This window comes from Panthera uncia, chromosome B4, assembly GCF_023721935.1.
Source record: "Panthera uncia isolate 11264 chromosome B4, Puncia_PCG_1.0, whole genome shotgun sequence".
Taxonomy (NCBI): Eukaryota; Metazoa; Chordata; class Mammalia; order Carnivora; family Felidae; genus Panthera; species Panthera uncia.
The window spans coordinates 37,866,511-37,892,567 of NC_064809.1; the positions used below are offsets into that span (position 1 = coordinate 37,866,511).

General features: G+C 43.6%; 1 protein-coding gene across 6 annotated transcripts in view; it reads right to left on the bottom strand.

Annotated features, from left to right (window-relative positions):
- CRACR2A (calcium release activated channel regulator 2A) overlaps positions 1 to 26,057 on the bottom strand; it is a 132,570-nt gene that overhangs the window by 82,260 nt on the left and 24,253 nt on the right. Inside the window, exon 4 of one of the 6 annotated variants that reach the window (XM_049624916.1) lies at positions 23,455 to 23,512. The exons of the other annotated variants lie outside the window; for them this stretch is intronic. The gene's annotated coding sequence lies outside the window, so the exon portion shown is untranslated. The remainder of the gene's footprint in view (positions 1 to 23,454; positions 23,513 to 26,057) is intronic. 6 annotated transcript variants of the gene reach the window in all.

Consider the following 26,057-nt stretch of genomic DNA (forward strand, 5'->3'; position numbering starts at 1 on the left):
TAATAGCCATATTATGGAAAGAGCCCAAATGTCCATAAACTGATGAATGGATAAAGAAGATGTGGCTTATATATACAATGAAATACTACTTGGCAATGAGAAAGAATGAAATCCTGCCATTTGCAACAATGTGGATGGAACTGGAGGGTATTATGCTAAGTGAAATAAGTCAGTCAGAGAAAGATAGATATCATATTTTTCACTTATATGTGGAACTTGAGAAACTTAACAGAAGACCATGGGAGAAGGGAAGGGGAAAATTAGTTTCAAACAGAGAGGGAAGCAAACCATAAGAGACTCTTAAATTTTTTTTAATGTTTATTTATTTTTGAGAGAGAGTGAGAGAGAGAGTGAGCAGGGGAGGGGCAAAGAGAGAGGGAGACACAGAATTTGAAACAGGCTCTAGGCTCTCAGCTGTCAGTACAGAGCCTGATGCGGGGCTCAAACTCATGAAACATGAGATCATGACCTGAGCTGAAGTCAGACGCTTAACTGACTGAGCCACCCAGGTGCCCCCATAAGAGATTCTTAAATACAGAGAACAAACTGAGGGTTGATGGTGGGGGTGGGGAGGAGGGGAATGGGTGATGGGCATTGAGAAGGGCACTTGTTGGGACGGCTGTTGTGTGTGAGTGATGAATCATGGGAATCTATTCCCAAAACCAAGAGCACACTGTATACACTGTATGCTAACTAACTTGACAATAAATTACATATATAAAAAAGTGTTTAGTCAATTTAACATTGTGTTGGAGATTCTAGCCAGTTCAATGAAGCAAGAAAGGAAATAAAAAACATCTGGATCAGACATGAAAAGGTAAAATCATCTTTATTCCCAGGCAACATGATTATCTATGTAGAAAATCTGGTGAAATTCACAAAAAGCTACTAGAACAATAAGTGAGTTTGACAAGGTTAAAAGATATAAGTTTTCTCTAAAAAATCAATTGTATTTCTGTACAGCAGCAACAAAAACTTAGAAATAAAAATATAATTTACAATAGCATCAAAAATATGAAATAGGGAGATAGCTGGCAAAAATGTGTAAGACCTGTACACAGAAAGCTTCAAAATATTGATGAGAGAAATTAAAGAAGGCCAAAATAAATGGGTAGATATTCATGTTCATGGTTTGGAAGACTCAGTACTACTAGGATGTCATTTCTCCCTAAATTCATCAAAAGATTCATCTCAATCTCAATCAAACTCCCAGCAGGCTTTTTTTTTTTTTTTTTTGTAGAAATTGACAAGCCAATCTAAAATTCATATTGAAATGCAAAGGACCTAGAATAGCCAAAACAACTTTGAAAAAGACAAACCACGTTGGAAGACTAACACTATCTGATTTCAAAACATTATAAATTTATAGTAAAAAAGGCAGTATGCTATTGGCATGAAGATCAAAAATTAAAAATAAAAAAATAAAAAGATAAATGGAACAAAATAAAGAATAGAGAATCCAGAAATAGACCATACATATAACTGATTTTTTTTACAAGAATGCAAAGGCAATGCAGTGGAGAAAGGATAATCTTTTCAGCAAATGGGACTGGAATAATTGGATAACCATTTGCAAAAAAAAGAATGTCAATGCATACCTTATACGACATACAAAAATTGACTCAAAATGGATCATAGACCTAACTGTAATGTCTAAAAATATAAAACTACAAGAAGAAAATGTCCTTGTGACTGTGGCTTAGTCAAAGATTCCTTAGGCACAATAGCAAAAGCATATTTTAAAAACTGATCCGTTGGACTCTATAAAAATTTAAAATTCCTGTTCTTTGAAAGACACCATTTAAGTACACATTGGGAAAAATATTTGCAAAGCCTGTATCTGATAGAGGGTTTTGATCCAGAATATATACAAAGTTCTCAGAACTCATGAATAAGAAAACAAACAACTCAATTTTTAAATGGGCAAAACATTTGAACAGCCACTTCATCAAATAAGATATATGGATATCACATAACTACATGAAAATGTTCAACATCATTAGTCATAAGGGAAATGCAATCTAAAGCCACACTGAAACACCACCAAACACCTATTAGAATAGCTAAAATAAAAAAAAGATCGACATACCAAGTATTGGCAAAGATGTGGACAATTGGATGGACCTCTCACACACTGCCGGTGGGAATGTAAAATGCTACAACTCCTTAGGAAAACATTTGGAGGTTTCTTTAAAAAGTCAAACAAACTTCTACCATACGGTCCTGACATCCCACTCCTAAATATTTACCCAAGGAAATAAAAGCATTCTTTCCACACAAAGACTTGTACATGAACATTCATAGAAGCTTTATTTGTAGTAGCCCAAAACAGCACAAATATTCCTCAACAGGTACATGGGTGAGCAAACTGTCATATATGCATGCAATGGAATGCCACTCTGCATTAAAAGGAATCAACTATTGGTCTAAGCAACAAAACAGATGAATCTTGAAATAATCATGTGAGCAAAAAAAAAGCCAGACAAAAGAGCACATAGTATTTGATGTCATTTATATAAAATTAGAAAAATGAAGACTAATCTATAGTGGCAGAAAAGAGATAAGGGAGGGTGAAGAAGGGTGAGAAGGAGAGATTACAAATGGGCAAGAGGAGAGTTTTTGGGGGTGTGGATATGTCCACAGTCTTAATTGTGATCATTTCATGGATATATATAAATTATATAGATATAGATATAGATATAGATAGATATAGATATAGATATAGATATAGATATATATAGATATATACAGATATGTATGTATGTATGTATGTATATATGTATGAGTATATATGTGTATATATAGTTATATATGCATACACATATATACACATATGTAGTTACATACACATACATATGTATGTAGAAATATATATCAGAACTTACCAAATTGTACACTTTAAATATGTACAGTTTATTATATGTCAATAGCTAAATAGATCTATTAAAAAAGAGAGAGAGAGAGAGAGAGAGAGAGAGAGAGAGAGAGAGAATAGGCCCAGGCCAGAACCTTCTCCTATCTCCCGACTTGCAAATCTGACCCCACCTACTGTATTTATCCCCAGGAGCCTGATTCTTCCTTCTAAATTCAACTCTGGAAAGCAGGAAACGGCATAAAATCAAGTAACTTCTCTGTGAAAATCCTCAGTCCCTTACCATAGAGAGCTCAGTGAACTCTGGCAGTAAGGGAATGGGGCAGACCGTTCCCCTACTGTGATGCCAGCCCCCTCTGGTTTGGCCTGTGATCTTCGAACAGCATCTGTGGGTTTTCCAAGGGAAATAGCAGACAAAACAACAGAAGTGTTTCTACTTTTCTTTCAGAAATAAAACAAAGCCCTGTGACTGGCTGGGCTGTTTCACATTTGGGTGAAGCCCATGGTTGCTGTGGGCTCAGGGCCGAACACAACTTTCTGCCTCAAATATTTTTTAGATTAACATACAGCCATAAAAGGGAAAATTGTGGGGTATATTCCAGAAGGAAAGGGAAAATGCCACCACCATCACAAGGGGAGCCATGACACCACTTTTCATCTTCCTTTCTCTATCAGGACCTGCAGACCACTCTTCTCCCTCCAGAGTGCTTCCTGAAAAGCCTTTATACACAGATGGAAATTATCTAGCCCTCAAACATTTCCAGGAACACTTCCCAAAATTCCACAATAATTCCAGTAGCTTAGTAACTGCTATAATCAGAAAGGTCATAGATCAAACCTAAATCCCTCCTAGGGGCTCTAAGCTGAATACCCCCTTACTCAGGGCTCAGTGGAGATAGAGAGCAGCTGGTCCCCACTCCCCAACACATACCACACCCGTTGTGCACTTGAAAGCAGCCACTAAATCACCCTGATCTCGCCTGAATCTCTCCTGCAGGCCGGGAAGTTGGGAAATCAAAAGCACAAAAGGCATCTTCAGGATCTGTTCGCATCTCTTTAATTACCCAGGCTTCCCCAGAGGCATTGTCCGTATGCAGCAGCCGCTCAAAGTTTCAGACATTCACTTTGAGTGGGCAGTGTCAAAAGGAGGCAGAGGTAGGCAGGTCTTGTCAAACTGCAGAGGGCACAGGAGGGGTGCTGAGCAAAGGCTTTCAAACACAACTCCAATATGAATGGATGGGATGTCATGAGGGAATGACACTGGTGGGCCCCCTGGGAAGGAGCAAGTTAAGGAGGAATCAAGGCCTCAGATGGGAAGTGTTTTCTAGGACTTGACAAAGGCAAGTTTTCCAGTTCCTTCTTCATCCTATAAAAACAGTCTATATAGGTCTGTTCCAACTCTCAGTGTTGGGTATGCCTTCAGGGCCCAGGTATAAGTCCACCTCCTCCGAGAAGTCTTTCTGGCTGCCCAGTCTGGACTGCTTTGGCTGCTGTCCCCCTGAATTCTTACTGACTCTATCATGCTTTCAGCATTAGAATATACTGCTTGGTCTAGTTGCCTAGAGTTTCAAGCGTACATGATATGAGTTACTTCATCCTTGAAGGGAGAAGTGCCATCCCAATAAATCTTAGTGAGTATGAAATTAATATTTGAATATTTAAATAAACAAATGCCCTGCCAATTCCAAGTCTGGTACTTAGCATATGGCAGGTGCCTAAGAAATATGTGTTGGCTTCTTAACTGACCATCGACAGTGAGGGCTGAGAGTGGTAAATATTTGTGATTAATGAAAAAATAGATATTTGGTTTTTGCCCCTGGTTCCTGGCACAGAGCTCCTAAAATCCTTGGAATTTCTTAAATGAAAGGGGTGTCTCTTGCTATTCATGATGAACCCCTTTTGAGCACACCTGAGTTTATGGGGAAGAGCTGATTCTTGGTGGGCTTCTAGAAAGCTTCAGAATGGGGGCCTGTTGCCAGAGGAAACAACCAGGAGATTTGACAGTTGACCTTCAGGAAGGAGAGAGGGACTGATGCTTAGGTTTAATCACCAATGGCCAATGACTGAATCAATCATGTCTTGATAATGACACCTCCATGAAAAGTCCTAACCTACGGGGTTTGGGAGCTTCCAAACCTTGGTGAGTGCATGGAGGAGGTGAGAGGGCATGCAAGCACCATGCCACCCCCCTACACACACCTTTCCTTGCCCTTCACATCTCTTCCACTGACTGTTCCTGGGTTGTATCTTTTATAATAAACCAGTAAATATAAGTGAAGCACTTGCTTGAGTTCTGTGAGTCCTAGTGAATTACTGAATGTGAGAAGGGGTTGTGGGAAGCCCGGAATTTCCTGCGGGTCGGTCGGACATATGGGTGGCAACTGGGGACTTGAGACTGGGATCTGAAGGGGGGCAGTCTTACAGGAAGGAGCCCTCAATCATGGGTCTACGCTAACTCTGGGGAGTTAGCATCAGAATTGAATTGAATCATTTGTGTCGGAAATGGTGCTGAAAAAAAAAAAAAAAAGACACCGCAATATCCGGCAACCAGTTCTCCAGGGTGAGGAGGGGGGATTTGTAGCATCTGCCTGTTTCTATAACGTCAGTATTCCTATCACGGCCCATTTCAAGCTTCCAACAATCAGCCCTCACTGAGAAAGGAATCATGAGGCTAATGTTTCTGCCCAGGGTGTCCTGATCTCTGCATCCCCAGGACTGTCTGCACAGGCGATGGTAGCTGATGCCTCCTATCGCTGTCCCCGCTCCACACACTAGACTTAAGGGGCACAGCCCATCTCAAATGCATCTTGGTACTTGGGGAAGACGTTCTGTAACCAAACCTCAGGGTTTCACGGGTGGCTGCCTGTTATTCATGCCTGCGCTCCTCCCCTCCTCTCCACGGCCTTGGGGCAGACCCTCTGGTGTGTTCAGGACAGTGAGGCAGGTACATGCCTCCTTGCAGTGAGGAACAAAGATGCTGAGCTGCTTTGCAGGGCCCCTTTCACCACTCACTGCTCAGGATTAAAGTATTTAGCACAGGAACCAGACCAGTCTGGAAATGAGACTTTGCGTATGGAAAACGCAATTGTTACCTACTTTTTTGACACACGGTGCAGGGGGCTTTGGACCAATCCCTCCCCTTCTCTGACAGGCCTCTTACTGTGGTGGATAAAAACACACATTCCAACGCTGGCCCGCCCAAGGTACTAGCTCTATGGCCACAGACAGGTGTCTTAAGCTCTCCGTGCCCCACTTTCTCATCTGTAAAATATTAGCTACGGTTATTCTTACTATTATGGAATTCAAGTGGGCTTCCTCCACCCGAGATAAAATTCTAACAAGGCAAACTAAGAAGCAAAAAAGCAACGAAACAAAGAAAATATTACATGAATAGATACAATCAAGAAACTCCTAAATCTAACCCTGGCTGCCACAGCTGGGTGGGACTTCGTGGTGTGATGTCACCCACCCCGGGCCACCAAGAAGGCCACATGCCTCCTCAGCCTAAATAAAGGGGCAGGTGTACGGGAGAGCGTTTGGGAGAGCAATCTTACCACTCTGCTGCCTGCTGTCGCTTATGCAACTGCTACATCCTGCCTCCTCTTCCCTCAAATTAGGTCCAATTTCCTTGTTCTCGCCTCAAGGGAGACAGGGAACAGCTGTCTCCTACCTCCATAAAATAACTCTTCCAGGTCTGGACAACTATTATTAAACATTCCCCTTCACACTTCTCTTGCTCTATTATAAGATACATTAAAGGCCCTGATAATGGTTTGAGGTCTCCGTGAGATGGTTGCTGTTCACCCCAATTCCTCTAATAATTAATGGTTGTAAACCACTTTGAAGATAAAAGGCATTTTATAAGAGCTAAGTCCTATTATGATTAGCTTTCCAATATTTTCTTGCTGATGCTGATGAGCACATCAAAGCCAAACATTGCCACAGCGTGATATCTGGTGGTTAATTAGATGTAGTTCAAGGCGGCTGGTATATATTAAAGAAACTGCTGCAAAATTTAACAACATTAAAAAAGTGCCTGCTTTTCCCAACACAAACAAGCTCTTTTCAAAGGCTGTCAGCGTCGATGCTTGCAAGACAAGTGCCCAGTGAGGACCAGGAGTTAATATATCCTCTGGGCCTGGAAAAGAAAGATACGGTAATGACATCTGGCTTTGTATAATGGCTTATTGATGTCAACATGATTCTAGGTACCCTGTCTCATTTCATTTTGTTTTGACAATCGTTCTGTGATATGAGCAAAAGCAAAATAAGACTGTCCCACTTTGTAGGTGACGAAGCTGCAAAGTGGGCTTCAGAGGCAGACATCAGTGTGTACAGCTGGACACAGTTAAGACAGGAATTATCAAGGTGACACTACTGATGCCCCACCCACATCCCCTCGGATATTTGTGCACCCTCCCCCGCCCCCCACCAGCATCTACATGCCTTTGCTTCTAACTCCCTGCACCTGTGCCTCTTCAAAGGCCGGCCCTTGGGCTGCTGCAGTGGCTTTGTCCTTATAGACAGAGACAGAAGTGGCTGGGGCTTCCCAGTCACCTCTAAACAGCTGATAGCCAATGACTGGCTGGGGTGGAAGTGTGAAAGCCCAAGCGAGGACAAACTCTGAGTTGTACCTTACAGTTTGGAACACTTTTGTAGGACAAGGCTGAGGCTGGAGCTCCACCTAACACCATACTCTGGCTATTTCCCCTACGCCTGTCCTCCTTCCCTCTCCTTTACCGGGTTCTCCCAAGAGCATTTCCTTAATTCCATCCGCTTGCACATGGATCCCCCCCGTCTCAAGATCTCCTTCCGGGGAACCCATACTAAGACAACTCTCTCGACTTAGCATTAATGAGAACATTTTGCATGTTTCCTGTTAAATACATTCTCCCAGATCCCCTAATTCCAAACCTTCCTTTCCAGGTCTCCAACCCAAAATATCTTTTTTTTTTCTGTGTCCTTCCCTATGCCATCAAGTCTCTTTACTCTCAGAGCCCCTATTTTTCCTTGAATCATTATGTTCTAATTACTTCTAGAAAGGCTAATCTTGGGGTGCCTGCGTGGCTCAGTCAGTTAAGCATCCAACTCGTGGTTTTGGCTCGGGTCATAGTCTCATGGTTCATGGGTTTAAGCCCCGCATTGGGCTGACAGTGTGAAGCCTGCTTGGGATTCTCTCTCTCTCTCTCTCTCTCTCTCTCTCTCTCCCTTTCTCTCTGCCCCTCCCCTGCTTGTGCTCTCACACTCTCTTTCTCTCTCTCTCAAAATAAATAAATAAACTAAAAAAAAAAAAAAAACTAATCTTTGAGCTCTCTTGGGCACATGGAAAGCACTGAACCAGGCAGACGGTGTGAGAGATACAAAGATGTACTTAAGACCATTCCTTTCTTCAATGAATTTACAATCTTGCAGGGGGACAAGATACAAATAAAGGAGGTAGAAGATAAGAGCTGCATGGGTGCACACAAGGAAAACTGCAGGAGCAAGCAACTGTCAGAATGGTCCCCCCAAACAAGGCCACTGTCCACACCACTCCACGCCACTCAATTCTGGCTCTTCTATTTAATCGTAAATATTTAAGAAAATGGAGGTCAGCTCTGGCAGAAATAACCCAAATAAATGGATAACCAAAAAAAAAAAAAAAAAAAAAAAGAACACCTTGCATTTAATTCTGGTTGCATTATTTTTTTAAATAGTACTTCTTCAGGAAACAGCTCCAGAGGGGTAAGTAGTTTGTCTTAGGAAAGCAGGTAATTAATGACACAGTGTGAATTCAATCCTAAACCAGACTCTTTGAAACCTCAGTTTCTCTATCGGTAAAATGGGACCAATGGTTTGCACTTTACAGAATTGTTATAAGAATTTTAAAAATAACATACACAATATATAAAAAATATCTGGTATGGTAAGCACTATGCAGTAGGTGGTAAGTATTATTATTCCCAGAGGTAATGTTATTGAGCCAAAGGGCATTTTGTACACATATTTTAATGGCTTTTAATAGATACTACCCAAACAGACCAGTTAGCCAAGCCATGGCAGCATTGCCCGGGAACCTGACCATGCCTCCTTACTGCTTTCAGGATAACTCTTAAATACGAAGGACTGTCACCACCTCTTTACAGTTATCTTCTCCACATTCTCTTCCCTCCAAATGATTTTCTATTCTCACATCTCTTTCATGCCTCAGCATCTCAAACATACCACTTACTTGCCTGGAATGCCCTTCTCCTTGTCTATGCTAAGTCCTATGAACACTTAAGAATTCCATTTAAGGGGCACTTTATTTGAGAAATCATCTTGACCTCAGCACAGTCTGACTTCTTCCTCTGGGCTTCCACAGTCTCCAGGACTTACGTCTGCTGCAGGAATTATTCCTGGTAGAGATTGACTTGTCTGTGCTCCCCCATCCTTCTCTTATACTCTCTCTCTCTCTCTCTCTCTCTCTCTCTCTCTCCCACATATACACACACATACATACCACCTGCACATGCCTTGAGAGAACGGATCATATCTTATTTCCTGCACTTAGCAAAATGTCTGGCTCGCTATCAAAGCCAAGTGAATGAACATATATAAATAATAACAAAAAAAAAATCCAAGCCCATGTTCTCTTTTCTGATTTAATCTGAAGCAGAAAAGAAAACCAAGAACCACTGTTTAATGCACCTTCTACAACAGCCACTCAAAGAGTTAAAGTCACACATTTTCTCCCAGGTCACAGTCCTGCAGGAATCACGATGTGTTTGGACAGCATAGTCCTATCATGAACTTTAGTGGCTGGTAGAAAATGAAAGGGGAGTAAGGACAACAATGAATCCACACTGCAGAGATAAGCCTAATTGGCAACTTAGCTAACAGTTCCTAACCTTCCCTCATCAAACATCTAGTCTGACTTCCTTCTCAATGGAGAAGTCTTGTTCTGTCTCAAGCTCCTCTATAAAAAGGCCGGCAGGAACCACAGTGTCCTAAAAGGTTTTGACCAGGCATCAAAAAATCTGGTTCGGGTGCTGGCTTCACCACCTTGTGACCTTGGGAAAATTGGTTCATTTCTCTGAAAAGGTAGGAATAACTGTTTCTCACCTGTCCCATCAGAGGAGTGTCAGATGAAACACTGGATGTGAAAGTGAATAGCTACATACAAACACAAATATATCCTTATCATTGCTATGGGAGAGGTCAGAGAGCAGAGAGAGGAAAGCAAAAGACTGTGGTCATGCTCTGCCAGGGAATTGGCTCTGTGAGTGACAAGTGACTGTGGAACAACAAATCATAGCCGCCAGCAAAGGTTCTAGGCTTTCTTGTTCCCATGTAAAAGAGCTATGTAAAAATGGCATATAATGTCACCATGTAAAAGTGACAAACATTCTCCTGCCGAGGCATTGTTGAAACAATGTTTACATTTGTAGTGGAACTACCACTAATGTAACTACCCTAATATAGTAGAACTGACCTCTGTCATCTAGTTTTTAAGAAACTGTGTACCCTATTCCTGATGAATATAGACACAAACCAAATTCAACAGCACCATTAAAAGGATCATACACCATGATCAATTGGGATTCATCCTTAGGTTGCATGGATGGGTCAACATATGCAAATCAATGAATATGACACATCACATTAATAAAATGAATTATAAAATTATATGATCATCTCAATAGGTGTAGAAAAAGCATTTGACAAAATTCAACATCCATTCATGATAAAAACTCTAAAAAAAAACTGGGTATAAAAAATGTACCTCAACTTAATAAAAACCATATATGAAAAATCCACAGCTAAAATCATACTCACTGGTGAAGGGTTAAAAGCTTTTCCTCTAAAATCAGGAACAAGACAAGGATGCCCATTCTCACCATTCCTATTCAACACAGCACTAGAAGTTCTAGCCACAGCAATCAGGCAAGAAAAATAATTGGAAAGGAAGAAGTAAAATGATCTGTGTGTTGATAACATGGTTTTATATATAGAAAATTCTAAGGGGTTCACCAAAAAACTATTAGATCTGACCAATAAATTTAGTAAAGCAGAATATAAAATCAACATACAAAAATCAGTAGCATTTCTATACAATAACAACAAATTATCTTAAAAAGAAATAAAACAATCCCATTTACAATAGCATCAAAAAACAATAAAATACTTAGGAATAAATTTAACCAAAGGGGTGAAACATCTGTACACTAAAAACTATAAGACATTAATGAAAGAAACTAAAGAAGATACAAATAAATGGAAAGATATTCCATGTTCATGGATTAGAAGAATTAATATTGTTAAAATGTCCATACTACCGAAAGCAACTTACAGATTCAATGCAATCACTCTTAAGACTTCAAAGGCATTTTTTTTTTAGCAGAAATAGAAAAAATAATCCTAAAATTAGTTTGGAACCACAAAAGACTCCAAATAGCCAAAGCATATCTGCAAAAGAGGAACAAAACAAGGTATCATGCTTCCTGCTTTCAAACCATACTACAAAGCTATAGTAATCAAAACAGTATGATACTGTCATAAAAACAGAGGTAGAGACCAACCCCCCAACTAAACCCATACATATACAATTTGATAAGGGATTCAGGAATACTCAATGGAGAAAAGATAGTCTTTAATAAATGATGCTAAAAAAAATTGAATACTCATATGCAAAAAAATGAAACTAGACCCATATCTTATATCACTAACAAAAATTAACTCAAAATGGGGGCGCCTAGGTGGATCAGTCGGTTAAGTGTCTGACTTCAGCTCAGGTCGTGATCTTGTGGTTCATGAGTTTGGGCCCCATGTCAGGCTCTGTGCTGACAGCTCAGAGCCTGGAGCCTGCTTCAGAGTCTGTGTCTCTCTCTCTTTTTCCTCGCTCCTCTTCTCCCCTTCTCCTTCCCCACTCACATTTTGTCTCTGTTTCTCTCAAAAATAAATAAAGATTAAAAAATAATAAAAAATTTTTAAAAATAACTCAAAATGGTTAAAGACTTAAATGTAAGACCTGACACCATAAAACTCATAGAAAGAAATCATAGGGAAAAAGCTTTGATACTGGTCTTGACAATGATTTTTTAGAAATGACATCAAAAACATAAGCAATAAAAGCAAAAATAAACAAATGGAACTAGATCAAACTAAAAAGCTTTTGCACAGGAAAAGAAACCAACAACAAAATAAAAAGGCAACCTACAAAATGGAAGAAAATATTTGCAGACCACATATCTGATAAAGTGGTAATATTCAAAATATATAAGGGAATCATACAACTCAATAGCAAAATAGAAACAAAAACAAAAACAAAAAAAAGCAAATAATCCAATTAAAAATGACCCAAGGATCTACAAAAACATTTTTCCAAAGAAGACACTCATTTAAACAGACAGCAAGTACATGAAAATGTGCTCAACATCACTAATCATCAGGGAAATGCAAATCAAAACCACAATGAGATATCACCTCACACCTGTCAGAATTACTATTCTCAAAAAGATACTGGCTAACAAGCATTGGTGAGGGATGTAGAGAAAAAGGAACCCTGTGCACTGTTGGCGGGAATGTAAATTGGTGCAGCCACTGTGGGACACAGTATGGAGGTTCCTCAAAAAATTAAAAGGAGAGGGGCACCTAGGTGTCTCAGTTGGTTGAGCATCTGACTTCAACTCAGGTCATGATATCACGGTTCTTGTGAGTTTGAGTCCTGCATCAGGCTCTGTGCTGATAGCTCGGAGCCTGGAGCCTACTTTGGATTCTGTGTCTCCCTCTCTCTCTACCCCTTCCCTAGTCTCTCTCTCTCTCTTTCTCTCTCTCTCTCAAAAATAAATTAAAATTTAATTTAAAAAAATTAAAAGTAGAACCACCATATAATCCAAGAATTCAATTTCTAGATATATATCCAAAGAAAAATAAAATCATTATCTCAAAGAGATACCTACATCCCCATGTTCATTGTAGTATTGTTTACAAAGCCAAAGCATGGAAACAACCTCAAGTATCTATCAATGGATGAATTAATGAAGAAAATGTGTTACATTATATATATATATGTATATATACATAAAATATTATATTATTCAGCCATGAAATGTAATATTACTCAGCCATAAAAAAGAAGAAATTCATTTGTGAACAACACAATCTTGAGGACATTATGCTGAGTGAAATACATCAGACAGAAAAAGACAAATACTATACGATTTCATCTATAGGTGGAATCTAAAAAACCAGAATTCATAGACACAGAGAACAGACTGGTGATTTCCAGAAGTGGGGAACAGGACATGGAGGAAATGGGTGAAGGTGGTCATAAATCACAAACTTCTAGTTATAAGATAAATAAGTCTTAAGGATGTAACATACAGGGTGGTGACTATAGTGAGGAAGCAGATATGAAAGTTCTTATTACAAGAGAAAAATTATGACTATGTGCTGTGACAGATGTTAACAAAATGGTGCTAACCATTTGTCAATTATAAATATGAAATCATTCTGTTATACACCTTAAACTTACACAATGTTTTATGTTAATTAACCAATTTTATATGTAAATTATGTTAATTATATGTTAATATGTTAATTCATATGTTAATTGACTTATGTATCTCAATAAAGCTGGAAAAAAAGAAGAAAGAAACTGTTCTCAAGAAGGCTTGGGAGAGGGGCACCTGGGTGGCTCAGTCAGTTAGGTGTCTGACTCTTGGTTTCAGCTCAGGTCATGATCTCACAGTTGGTGGAATCGAGTCCCACATAGGGTTCTGCGCTGACAAGTGTGAAGCTTGCTTGGGATTCTCTGTCTCCCTTTCTCTCTACCCCTCTCCAGCTCGTGTTCGCTTGCTCTGTCTCTCTCTCAAAATAAATAAAAATAAACTTAAAAAGGGGTGCCTGGGTGGCTCAGTCGGTTGAGCGTCCGACTTTGGATCAGGTCATGATCTCGCCATCTGTGAGTTCGAGCCCCACGTCAGGCTCTGTGCTGACAGCTCAGAGCCTGGAGCTTGCTTTGGATTCTGTGTCTCCCTCCCTCTCTGCCTCTCCCTTGCTCATGCTCTGTCTCTCTCTCTCTCTGTCAAAAATAAATAAACGTTAAAAAAATAATAATAAACTTAAAAAAATAAAAAAGAAGGCTTGGGAGAAATAGCCCATCTGAAGACTCAGGTCCTGAAATCTAAGCACTTGCTAATGATCCTCATGAATACTAAAAACAACATCAGTGGCCCCAACACAGGCTGAAGACAGGGGTGAGGGAGGAATAGGTAACTCTTCCTGTCTGGCAGGCACTTATGCTACTTGTGATTTGAATCCCACCTAGGAAACACACACAGACAAATCACAATCACAACTCACTTTCCACTGGGGACCACAGTGGAAGGGGTTTTATGGTAATTTGGGGACAAACAGAGGATCCATTCCTCACTTCCTCCCTCCCGGCAGGGCTGCAATGACCCAGGTATAGTCCCATCCTCTTCCAGATTCTGGAGAAGAGGAGATGAAGTGGAAGTGCTTAGTGGCCTGAGTGCTTAGTGGCCTGAGTCTGGAGACTGTGTCCAGCCCAGTGAGGGCAGACCCTTGTGCCTGAGAAGGGCATAGCCTCAAGGCTAACTGGACGGCCCTCTCAAAGCCCCAGTTCCCAGCAGTGCTCTTGAAGCTGTTTGTGTCCAATCTGCAGAATGCATTGGCCACATGCTAAGTAGCACGGTCTGAGAGCAGGCTTGCAATCACTGGAGGTAGCAGTGGTGACTCAGAGGGGGTTGGGGTTATCCATCACACCGCTGCTAAGCCCAGTCTCCAACTATAGTTTGATCTGGCAGACCACATGTGTCTTACCAGTGAACATGGCCTTCCATACAGCTCATATGCACAATTCAGCCAAAGCAAATGCTTCCTATTCCATATGAATACAGCATGGGGGTGTTCATGCCTTCATTTAATAAATATTTACTACATGCAGGCACTGTTTTAAGTGCCAAAAGGCAGCAATAAGTCAAATCTAGCAAGCTTTTGACCTTGTGGAATTTATATTCCAGTAGAGAGAGACGAACAATAGATACATAAATCCAGTAAGTACTTTGAGAGAGTAAAAAGTGCTGGAAGAAGACACCCTCCTCCCTAAGTCACCTTTCGGTACCCCTCACTGGCATCGCTGCTGAGGACGCTAGAAGCAACCAGAGTGGGGAGGCTCCACTCTAGTGGAGAGGGAGACACAGAATCTGAAGCAGGCTCCAGGCTCCAAGATGTCAGCACAGAGCCCAACTCGGGACTCGAACTCGGGAATGGCAAGATCATGACCTAGGCCGACATCGGCCGACTCAGCTTAACCGACTGAGCCACCCAGGCGCTCCTGGTCATACCTATTTTTTTTTTTTTAATTACATAGGCTAAACACGGAGACATCAACAGTGTTATTTCTAGACAGTAATATTCTTTTTAAGTTTATGTAAAATTTTATTTATTTTGAGAGAGAGAGAGCACATGCATGAACACACAAGAGCACGCAGGGGAGGGGCAGAGAGAGAGGGAGGGAGAATCCCAAGCAGGCTCCGCACTGTCACTGCAGAGTCCGACTCATGGCTGCTTCTCATGAACCGTGAGGTCATAACCTGAGCCGAAATCAAGAGTCAGGTGCTTAACCAACTGAGTCACCCAGGCGCCTCTCTGGATGGTAAGCTTAAGAGGTGATTTTTTTTTCTCCTTCTGTATTTTCTAATATTTTTGCTATTACAATGTATTATTTGTGCAATAGTGGGGAAAAAAACAGTTTTTTAAATGAGAAGAAAAACTTAGCTAAATAAAATTAATAGAAGTATATTTGGACAAGTAGGCAGGGACCAGATCTCAGGATGGTGAATAGCATCTAACCCCACCACTTTGTGGTTTAGAAAGCAATTTTGCAAAATTATCACCCTCAACCCTCACAAGACTTTCTCAAGGTTACATAGGAAATAAACCCCAGTGCAGGAAAATACCTGACCCTTAGGTCCCTGGCTTCTTGGCCAGTATGTTTTTTCATTATTCCACATGCCCTTCTGTAGCTGACCTCACTTCTCTTTATAGCTGAAGCCTTCAGAAAGCCTCTGAGCACCCCAGGTCCTAACTCCCCATCTCTCTGCCTTCATCACCCCCGCGCCCCACAGTGGCCACGCTGATTCGTTCATATGTGAGTTTACTGAACTAACTAGTCCGAGTCCCTACCAGGTTCTGAGCATTGTACTAGGTGCTCAGGATAGAGTGGAGAACTAACTGCCCCCACCCCCACCGCCAGTGCAGGGGAGAGGCTTTAACTAATACATGAAAATATAATACATATATAACTGCACCGAAGTAAAAGTAAAGAGTGTTATGCAAATAATTAGCATCAGAGGGAGCTGAATGGAACTGAGGTACTACTTACTAGCCCTTTGCTCAGTATTGAGCAAAACATTGTTGCTGAGTCTCCAAGGTAAGTCAGGCAGATACAGTTGGAGGTCAAAATTACAAGAGCCCAAATCCCAGAGAATGCATGTTCTGGATGGAGAGGTGGCAGGCAAAGCCAAATGAAAAGTTAATTAAGGACATTGTGCACACTTACAGTAATGAACCAACCCACTAAACCTTCTCCGCAGCAAGGTGGAGTTTACCAACCACATCACCAGAAATGTCACAAGTCAACATCAGACATGTCACAGGATGATTGTGGCCGGGAGAGGTCACTCACAGAAGTCTTGGAATGGGAAAGAAAGGAAAATGTGCAGCTAACCATACAGGAAAGGAGGTTCCATGTCTGAGTGGCACAAGACTGCAGGACATTACCGGTTGGAGGGGGCGCACATGCAGGAAAGTCTTCTGTACATAAAGCAGGACTTAAATGGCCTTGGAGAGGTCATGGGATTTGGATGGTCTTCAAGGTAATCTCATTTAGCAAGACCACCAGGATGCCCCGGAACCTGAGGCACAGTCGGGGACACTTTTCTCTTCCAGATGCTGGTGGCTGGCTTCCTGGCCTCTCACCGGCCCAGGGACTGGAGCAGGGAGGCCTGGGGCCCTCGATCATGTCTGAAGGCTTCTAAGTGTCTCTCTAGCTGTGCTCTGAAGAGCCAGGAGTGCTGCTGGCCACCCAAGGCTGAACATAAAGACTGATTTCAGCACCAGGAAAGCCGGCAAATGAGAACACCTGGCTAATTAGCTCACCTGGGCATGGGGTTTTACTGCAATATATCTGTAAGTGAAGTTCAAAAACTTCCAGGTGCTAGGAGCCACTGGGGACAGAATATGCAAGCCAGGTTCTGTTCTCCGTTGCCATTTGCTATTACATCACGGCACCAGGGATCAAGGCTGTGGTGAGCCCCCTGGACACACTGGTGACTGCACGGTAACAGTATAGCAATAAATATTTAGTAATGGTAGCAAACTTTCACATGAAACTTAAGAGTTAGGAGACACTCTTTTTTACAAGTTAATATCTTATTTGTGGGGCACATGGGTGACTCAGTGGGTTGAGCATCCAACTCTTGATCTCAGCTCAAGAGGTCATGATCTCACGGTTCATGGGTTCAAACCCTGCCTCGGGCTCTGCGCTGACAGTGCAGAGCCTGCTTGAGATACTCTCTCTAAAATAAATAAATAAATAAACAAACAAACAACTTTTAAAAAAGCTAATATCTTATTTGTAACACACACATGCACGCGCGTGTACACACACACTGCTACATGGTTTTCAAAGGTTGTGCTATCTTATTTGTAGTAAGAACATGCGTAGGCCCGGGAATGCCCGCACATCTCACAGATGTCACCTCTCCATGTGACCCTGAGTCATCCTCAATGACACCTGCATCCCCAAGGCACTTTGACTTGGCAGTGTGGCCTGTGAGTGGAGCAGGAGAGCCTCAGACAAAGACTCCGGGAACCTGTGTTCATCCTGGATCTCATTCTCTGCTTTCTCTGAGTAACACAAGTCTGTGGCTTTAGACAGCCCTGGGTTCAAGTCCCAGCTCTGTCCCTTACTACTCATGCGACCCTCAGCAAGGTATGTAACTTCTCTGAGCCGCTTTCCTCCTTTGTTAAACACGGGTGATAGGAGTACCTCTTGCAAAGTTGTCCAGAAGATAGTAAGACACAGAGCATGTGAAGTGGGTAGGGCCCATACTTAGTACTCATTAAGTACTGATTATGTTACTGTTGTTATCACAGAGACAGCACTGTGTCATTCTCTCGCCTGAATGCATGAACTAGGACAGAACTCCTGGGGTAGACATTGTCCCTCTTGCTTCGTGAAATCAGCGTGCTGCAGCAGGGTGGACCCGGGTGCCCAGGGAGGCACCTTGGTTTGTAGGCACCTTCTCCCGCAGGCAGGCAGGCAACTGTGGTCACCGGGGCGGCCGGCGGAGTCTTGCTCCTGAACCCTACCACTACCCTGTCCAATAGAGTAGCTGCAAACCACGCGAGGCCATCAAGTGCTTGAAATGTGGCCAAACTGACATGCGTTGTAAGAATAACGTAGTTCAGAAAAAAAGAAATGTCAAATATCTGATTAGCACATTTGCAGATTGCACTTGAAATGATATTTGGTGTGTATCAGGTTCAACAAAAGGTTAATAAAACCAATTTCCCCTGTTTACTTTTTCTGAAGTGGCTACTAGAATATTGAAAAGCATTATGTGTGGCTCCTGTTATGTGTCTACCGCATAGCACGGGCCTGGCAAGTAAGCTCCATGGAGGCCAAGGCTTTGTGGCTTTGGTCCACAGCTGGGTCCCCAGCATGTGGAACAGGCCCTAAATGAATGAGTGAACCCATAAGCATGTGAGGCCTGGGGGAGAGCTTTCAAGAGCTGGAGGCCATGCTTGAGAAGGTGGGGACAGTCCTGAGGCAGTCTGGGGGGGGGGGGCAGTGTGGGCTTCATACAGGTGAGTAAATGGAGTCTGAAAACAGTATTAAAAACTTGTCCCCAAACAGCCAGATTCAACCCAAGGGCGTCTCAGACCTATGCCCTTTCTACTAAATCCCTTTACCTCCCACAGCAATATAGAGTTAAGGAAAGAAAAGTCGATTTTGGATTTTTTTAAAAACAGCATACTCCCTCACGTTAGCGCTGATGTCCCAGCATTGGAAAAGTCACTTGGCCTCCTCGGGTGCTGGGCTCATGTCTTTTCCACTCTATAAACCACGAGATGGCATCGATTTCATTTCTTTTTCCCGGTGGGCATAGAGGAGAAATCCCAGCCCAGAAGGTAGTCTCCAAGGCTGAGCCCTAAATATTTTCCCACTCTCCTCTCCACTGTTTGACTCCCAAAAAGGCTCTCCCGTTGAGGTTTCCTCACATCGTCCAAATCAATAATTTGTTTGTTTAAGGGTTTGCTTTGATTTTGCTTAGTTTTAGATGCTTTTCATCAGAAGCCAAAACCTTGCAGACTTTTTCCTTGATCTTGTAATGAAATTCCCTTAGAGATATTTAATTCTAGATAGAGCTTCAGCTATGCCACAAATCTAAGACATCTAAATAATAAACATCCTGCCATCTTCAAATAAAAATCTCAGAAGGCAAAGGGGCTTGTCTCCCTTACATCTGCCTTTACTCTTCTGTTGCCGACTATACCAATGAATTCCCTACATTTTGTTTCGAAAAACGGAAGGTACTCAACCCACTAGCAGCCTCTCATGTTTCCACTCGGGATCCTGATGCTGTGTGAACATTTTCCGCTGCTTTTATGCCAGTGAAACCCTCTTATGTCTCTGCCTTGCTTGCTCTCCCCTGTGGCGCACTGAGCGAATTCCCCTCCTGACTTGGTCCCGGCCTCCCTACCCTCCCTACATGGAGCTTTCCGGAAAAGACCCTGTCTTATTTCCATTTCCAACCCTGGCTCCAAGGGCCTCTCAAATTTTAACCTAAGATAAGAGTTGTTAAGAGCCCAAACGGATTTCTTGGAGAAGATTCCACCCACCTCTCCCCAGCCTGGGGTGAGACGCCAACACTATTTTTGATCAGAAAGGATAAAAAAAGATTTACCAGGCTCAACCGTGTCATTCTACAGCAAGAAAAGGGCCTCTGCCAGGCACCAGGGGCAGTACTGCCTTTTCAGTGCAACCTGACGCACAATGCAGGGCAAACCGAGTTACCCACCCATGTCTCAGCTACCTGTTGAACCGTTATGGATCTCTGTCCCCTTTCCTGCCACCCAGCAGACCAGGACTTGAGGAATGCACGCTAGTTTTAAACAAGCAGCAAGCACCAGGGCAGTAAATCTGTTTTTTCAAAAATAATGGTGTGCTGCATTCCAAAGCCCAACAAATTCACCTGGTGGATATCTTCAGCGGACATTTATGGAGGAAGCCCTTAGTGCAAGATGTTGTGTTCCATAACAGGGATAAAAAGTGAGCAGCACATTATCCGTGCCCTCAAAAGCTCACAGTCTAATGGAGATGGATGTACGTGACAAACTTAAATGTAGGGCAGAATGAGGAAAAGTAGTAGGAAAAGTATGTTTGTGTGTGTACTAAAAAAGGGTGGGAAGAAATACACCCCAATGTTAATGGTTACTATCTCTGTTTATTGGATTTATGGGCCATTTTTTTTCTCTTCTTATACTATCTGCTATATTCTCAGTTCTTTTTATGACAAACACACAGTGCTTCAGGGCGCCTGGCTGGCTTAGTTGGTAGAGCATGTGACTCTTGATATCAGGATCATGAGTTCAAGCCTCACGTTGGTTGTGAAGCCTACTTAAAAATAATATGCTGCTTATGAATAAAGAAATAAAGTATGTTTTTCAAGAAAAAACCCAACACATTATGAAGGATAGCTATTTGGATGATAAATGAAGGCTTTGTGGAGAATAGGGTAAGGACATTGGCCCCGCAGGATAGGTAGAATTGGGTGGTGAGGTTGGGGGAGATGATCTCAGGCTGAGGAGAAGCATGAAATGGCCCCCAGGGCTGAAGCGATGGGGAGGACAATTTGGGAAAATGTGAGTAAGAGGACAGTAGTACAGGCACTCACCTAGAGTGGGAAGTATAGCAGGGGGTCTGGAGGCCTCAAATGCTGTGCCAAGTAGACTCAGTTGCTTATTCTCTGTGTTTCTTTGGCCCTTTGTGTTTGTTGCTAATATACCACTCATCATACCGCATTACACATGGCTGTATTCCTGTCTATACCTTACTCAATTTTCAGGTCTCGGAGGTCAGGGATCGTGGCTCATTCATTCTGTAACCATAGCACCTAGCATAACAACTAGCCCATAACAGGAGTCGACAGATGCTCCTTGGATGAACTGAATTCTAAGAGGGTTATTCTTTATTTTGTAGGTAGTAAGGAGTCATCATGAGATCCAGAACCTAACATACTTCAGGCAGTTATTATGTACCAAGCACTATGCTAAGTGCAAAACTATATTGTCTTCGTTGGTCCCACCTATAATCCTGTGTGCTACGTCCACCCTTGTTCACACACAAGGCTCAGAAAGGTTGAGTAACCTGCCTAGGTCTTACAGCCAGTGGTCAGAGAAGCCAGGAGAGTCTGAAGACGGTGTGGAGGACAGGGTCAAACAGAAACATCACAGAAACAAGGAGACGACACCCGTTCGAGGCTGAAGGGACCTGAGGTAGCCCCGCTGCTCGGAGAAGGGAAGTGAGGAAAATAGAAGGCGGGGTGGGGGAGTCTGGAGGCAGTGCTGAGAACGGAGGGCTGACTGCTCCTGAGCTGCTAAATGTCCCAAGCACATTTATTATTTCTGATGTCAACAGAGGGACAGACAGCACCCACAGGGACTTGCCCTGTCCTTGGGAGAGCTCCCGCCCATCAGAACAAGGCTTGTGGAAAGAGCTCCTCCCCAGGCAGCCTTCTGACATTTTCCTGTCCACTGTATTTCTCTAAAAGTTCCCAGACTGGGGGGGGGGGGGGGGGGGCCCTTGTTGAGCGTCCATCTTCGGCTCAGGTCATGATCTCACGGACCGTGGGTTCAAGCCCCGCGTTGGGCTCTGCACTGGCAGTGTGGAGCCTGCTTGGGATTCTCTTTCCCCGACTCTCTCTCTCTCTGCCCCTTCCCCATTTGCTGTCTCTCTCTCTCTCTCTCTCTATTGAAATAAATACACTTCAAAAAATGATAACAAATAAAAAATTAAAAAAATAAAAGTTCCCAGCCGGGGACATCTTCATGAACATATCAGTAAGGCTGGCCTTGACACAGGTAAACCAATTTCCTCCGCCCAGATGAAAGCCAAGTGGGGAGTCAGGAACAGTGTCCAGTCCCACCTCCATCACTGACCCCCAGACCAGGATTCCTATTGTATGTTCTCACAGACTTCAAGCCCCTCCCTAGCATCTCTCCCCACTGTAATGGATAACTACGTGTGTCATCAGTTACCATCTCTTTCCCCTGCTGGACTGTGAGCCCACCTGAGGCCAGGGCCTGTCCGTCTCAGCCCCAGCGGTCCGCCCAGCACTTCCCTAGAGTACTGAGCACGAGGCAGCTGCAGTGTCTGGTGGGTGGACTGATGGCTGGTTTCTGGGATGCCCTCTCTCTGGGTTGGGACTGTGTGAGAGAAGGCAGCCATGCCCCAGACTTCTCCTCACGGCAGGGATCCTCCAGCAGTGCTGGCCCTCTGGGGGCCACTGTTTCTCCCCACAGTTCACGTGGTCAGTTAGTGTAAGATTTATGCACCCCTCCGCCCACCCCGGGAAAATTCCTCAGATTCCCTTGCAAACAGGAGATGGTGAGCAAGGGAGTGTTCCTCTTTCAAACAGTGATGAAACTGTATGTTTGCACTCTGCACACCTCACTGCTCAACTTGGAAACATTTTTTCCTGGTCCTCTGCCTCAGGAAGGGGCAGCTGAGTGTCCCTGTGAGACTTGACACCAGCAATGGTCCTTCATCCCTGCCCCCTAACTTTGGCCCCGCATCTCACTTGAGGATGGCCCTTCTCCTTCACAATCCATAATGGCAAGGATGACCGCTCAGGTTCCTGGAGGCAGGGGGAGGCCGGGGAGGCCCTCTGGCAGGACATCCTGTCCAGCAGATCCCCAAATAACTCCTGAGGCTAACAGCTCCAATCCAACCTGCACCCAGCAGTTTGCAGCCTGTCCCTCAACATGAAAACAGTAGCCACTGACTTCACAGTGCCATAGGGTGGTGTCCACAGAAGGAAGTGACCTCCTTCCTTTTAATACATTCATTCCCAGAAAATGAAATGAAGTTCTTCTGTCCTTCGCTTGTTTCTGGGACAGTGCGTAACGTTAACTCCCCAACACAGCTGACAGTTGAAGACTAAGAATAACCGTGGGCTGGTTGCTCCCCTCTGATTCTTCTCTCTGCTTCCAGTCCGGTATCCTCCCCCTCCCCTCACCTCCAGCTTGGCACTGCAGTCCCTGGATGGTCCTTGCCAGACAGTGTATGATTGCCTCTCCACCCTGAAGACAATTGTACTCAGGTGACCTCTCTGCCCCCACACTACTGGTCCTTCCTGAGTCGGCTGCTGAGAATGCATGAGAGATGCACACACAGGATCCAGCAATGTGATCAGCGAGGCTTGGTCCGGGGCACTCTCGCCCCCGCTCAGCTCCTATGTGCCAGCCACAAAAGTCCAGGAGGACACAGAGTTCATGAGCATTGTCAATGAATGATTTCCCTTGCTTACGTTTGCAGAAAGTAGGGCACGGATCTGTGTTCCATCGTGCGGTGCCCGCGAGATGCCTCTGCAAGACAACAGGCTGGTTAAGGAAGCACGGCTGGCATTACAAGTGGCTTGAGGTTGGCTGCTTTCCTCCCAACGCAGTTGACTGAGGATGGTCCCTCTGGAGATCATCAGAAGTGATGTGATTGCACTTAGGGATCTGAGGTGGGATCAACGTCTAAGACCTGGGCAGACCCAGGCGATGATGGTAGTAATACCACCCACACTTCCAGGGTTGGGAAACAATGGCTTTGTAAGGGAAGCCCCCACTGTAGGGGGCACTTCTGGGGTGGGAAGAGCTGGAGAGTGGAATGGATTCAGTGAAAAATTACACGAATTCACAATAGACACTAGTGTTTAGGCATGTGATCTCAGGCCATACAGGCCTGTACCCTTAAAACATCACCCTGTCACTCCCTCCTCTGAACCCCTCAGTGGTTCCCACATTTGCCAAAGGAGTGAACTCGCTTCCTGAGCTTCTGGGGCTCTTTGTGGTCCTAAGAGGTGCTGCATAGACAGTTCCCTGAAGTAGGACAACCAACCTGGAGGGGAGGGTGTTTTTCTTAGGAAAAGGAATCATCTACATCCAGGGATTCTCTGGTGGGTTCTCTGAAGAATCCTTCCCGCTCTTCCTGCCACCCATCCTCCCTCCAGCCACTCCTTCTCACTCATGTTGCTGCCATATCTAAAACTCTCCTATGTCCCTTCCCTCCTACCAAACGTCATCCACCGTTTAGGCAGGGGCTTTGTCTTCTAGGGCTGCCATAACAAATCATCAAAAGTTAGGTGTCTTGGGGCACCTGGGTGGTTCAGTCAGTTAAGCGTCTGACTCTTGATTTCGGCTCAGGGCATGATCTCACAGTTTCATGAGTTCAAACCCCGCATCAGGCTCCATGCTGATAGTGCAGAGCCTGCTTGGGATTCTCCCTCTTTCTCTGCCCCTCCCCCACTCACACTCCGTCTGTCTCTCTCAAAATAAATAAACTTAAAAAAATTAGGTGTCTAAAAACAATAGAAATGTATTCCCTCATGGTTCTGGAGGCCAAAGGTATTTTTTTTTAATTTATTTTAATGTTTATTTATTTTTGAGAGAGACACAGACAGAATGTGAGTGGGTTGGGGCAGAGAGAGAGGGAGACACAGAATCTGAAGCAGGCTCCAGGCTCTGAACTGTCAGCACAGAGCCCAACGTGGGGCTTGAACTCAGGAACTGTGAGATCATGACCTGAGCTGAAGTCGGAAGCTCAACCGACTGAGCCACCCAGGCGCCCCTGGAGGCCAGAGGTCTTAATCCTAGGTGTCCACAGGGCTGTGCCCCCTCTGAAGGTTCTAGGGGAGAAATCAGTCCTTCCTTCTTCCAGCTTCAATCTGTGCCTCTGTCCTCACATGGCCGTCCCTTCTCAGTGTCTGTTCTCTGCGTCTTCTATAAGGACACTTGTCATCGAATGGAGGGCCCACGTGTACAACCCAACACCATCTTGTCTGGAGATCTGTGTCTTTTTTACATCTTCAAAGACCCTTCTTCTGATAGAGTCACATTCGTAGGTCTGGACATGGACCTATATTTTCACCATTCACCTTATTGCAGGCAGTGATTCTCAGTCTTCATCTGGGAAGACTGATTCCAGATGCCAGGGTGGGGGGGCAGGGGGGCCTCAGTCCAGAGATTCAGTTTCAAATGACCTTGGGTAGGGTCAATGTGCGAAGTATGTGTGTGGGTTTTTGCTTTTTGTTTGTTTGGGTTTCCCAGTTTCTCAGGAACAACCTGGGAAGAACCACCATTTCAAGTGTGGAGGACTCATGCATCTCATCCAAGGAGACACTACGAGGGATACTGACTTTCCTGACTGCTTTCTCCTCCAGGATCATTTCAATGTAGCCTCAGATCAGACTGCCATCTGCTGGTTTTTAAATGTTGCACAGGGGTGCCTGGGTGGCTCAGCCAGTTGAACGTCCAACTCTTGATTTTGGCTCAGGTCATGATCTCATGGTTTGTGAGATCGAGCCCCAAGTTGGGCCCGGTGCTGACAGCACGGAGCCTGCTTGGGATCCTCTCTCTCTCTCCCTCTTTCTGCTCCTACCCCCACTCGTGCTCTCTCTCTCTCTTTCTCTCTCTCAAAGTAGATAAACTTAAAAAAAATAATAAATGCTGGACAAATGTCAGAGACCTAGTGCTCCACCTTCTCCAATCCACGCCCCATTTTTATAACAAATATTTGCAACCACTCTCTTTACTCCCTGAAACGATACTCCCAGACAAGTGAGTCAACACACATGCATAATTTAGCTCTAACTGCAATATGCAGGAGAAAAAAAGGAAAGCAATTTATATTAAAATAATAAATATTTCATTATGTAGGTGTTCATGCGTGACTGCATGGGAACGCACTAATGAAGCAGTCAATGCTTACACCTGCTTACAATGAATACATCTACATGAGGAGTACGAGGGAATAAAAGACTAGGGGACGACAGAATTTTGAAAATGTTAGGATAAGAAATAACAAACCCACTTACTGGTTTGGATCCGACAAGAGGAAGAAGGAAATAGTCTTAACAGAGGTAGG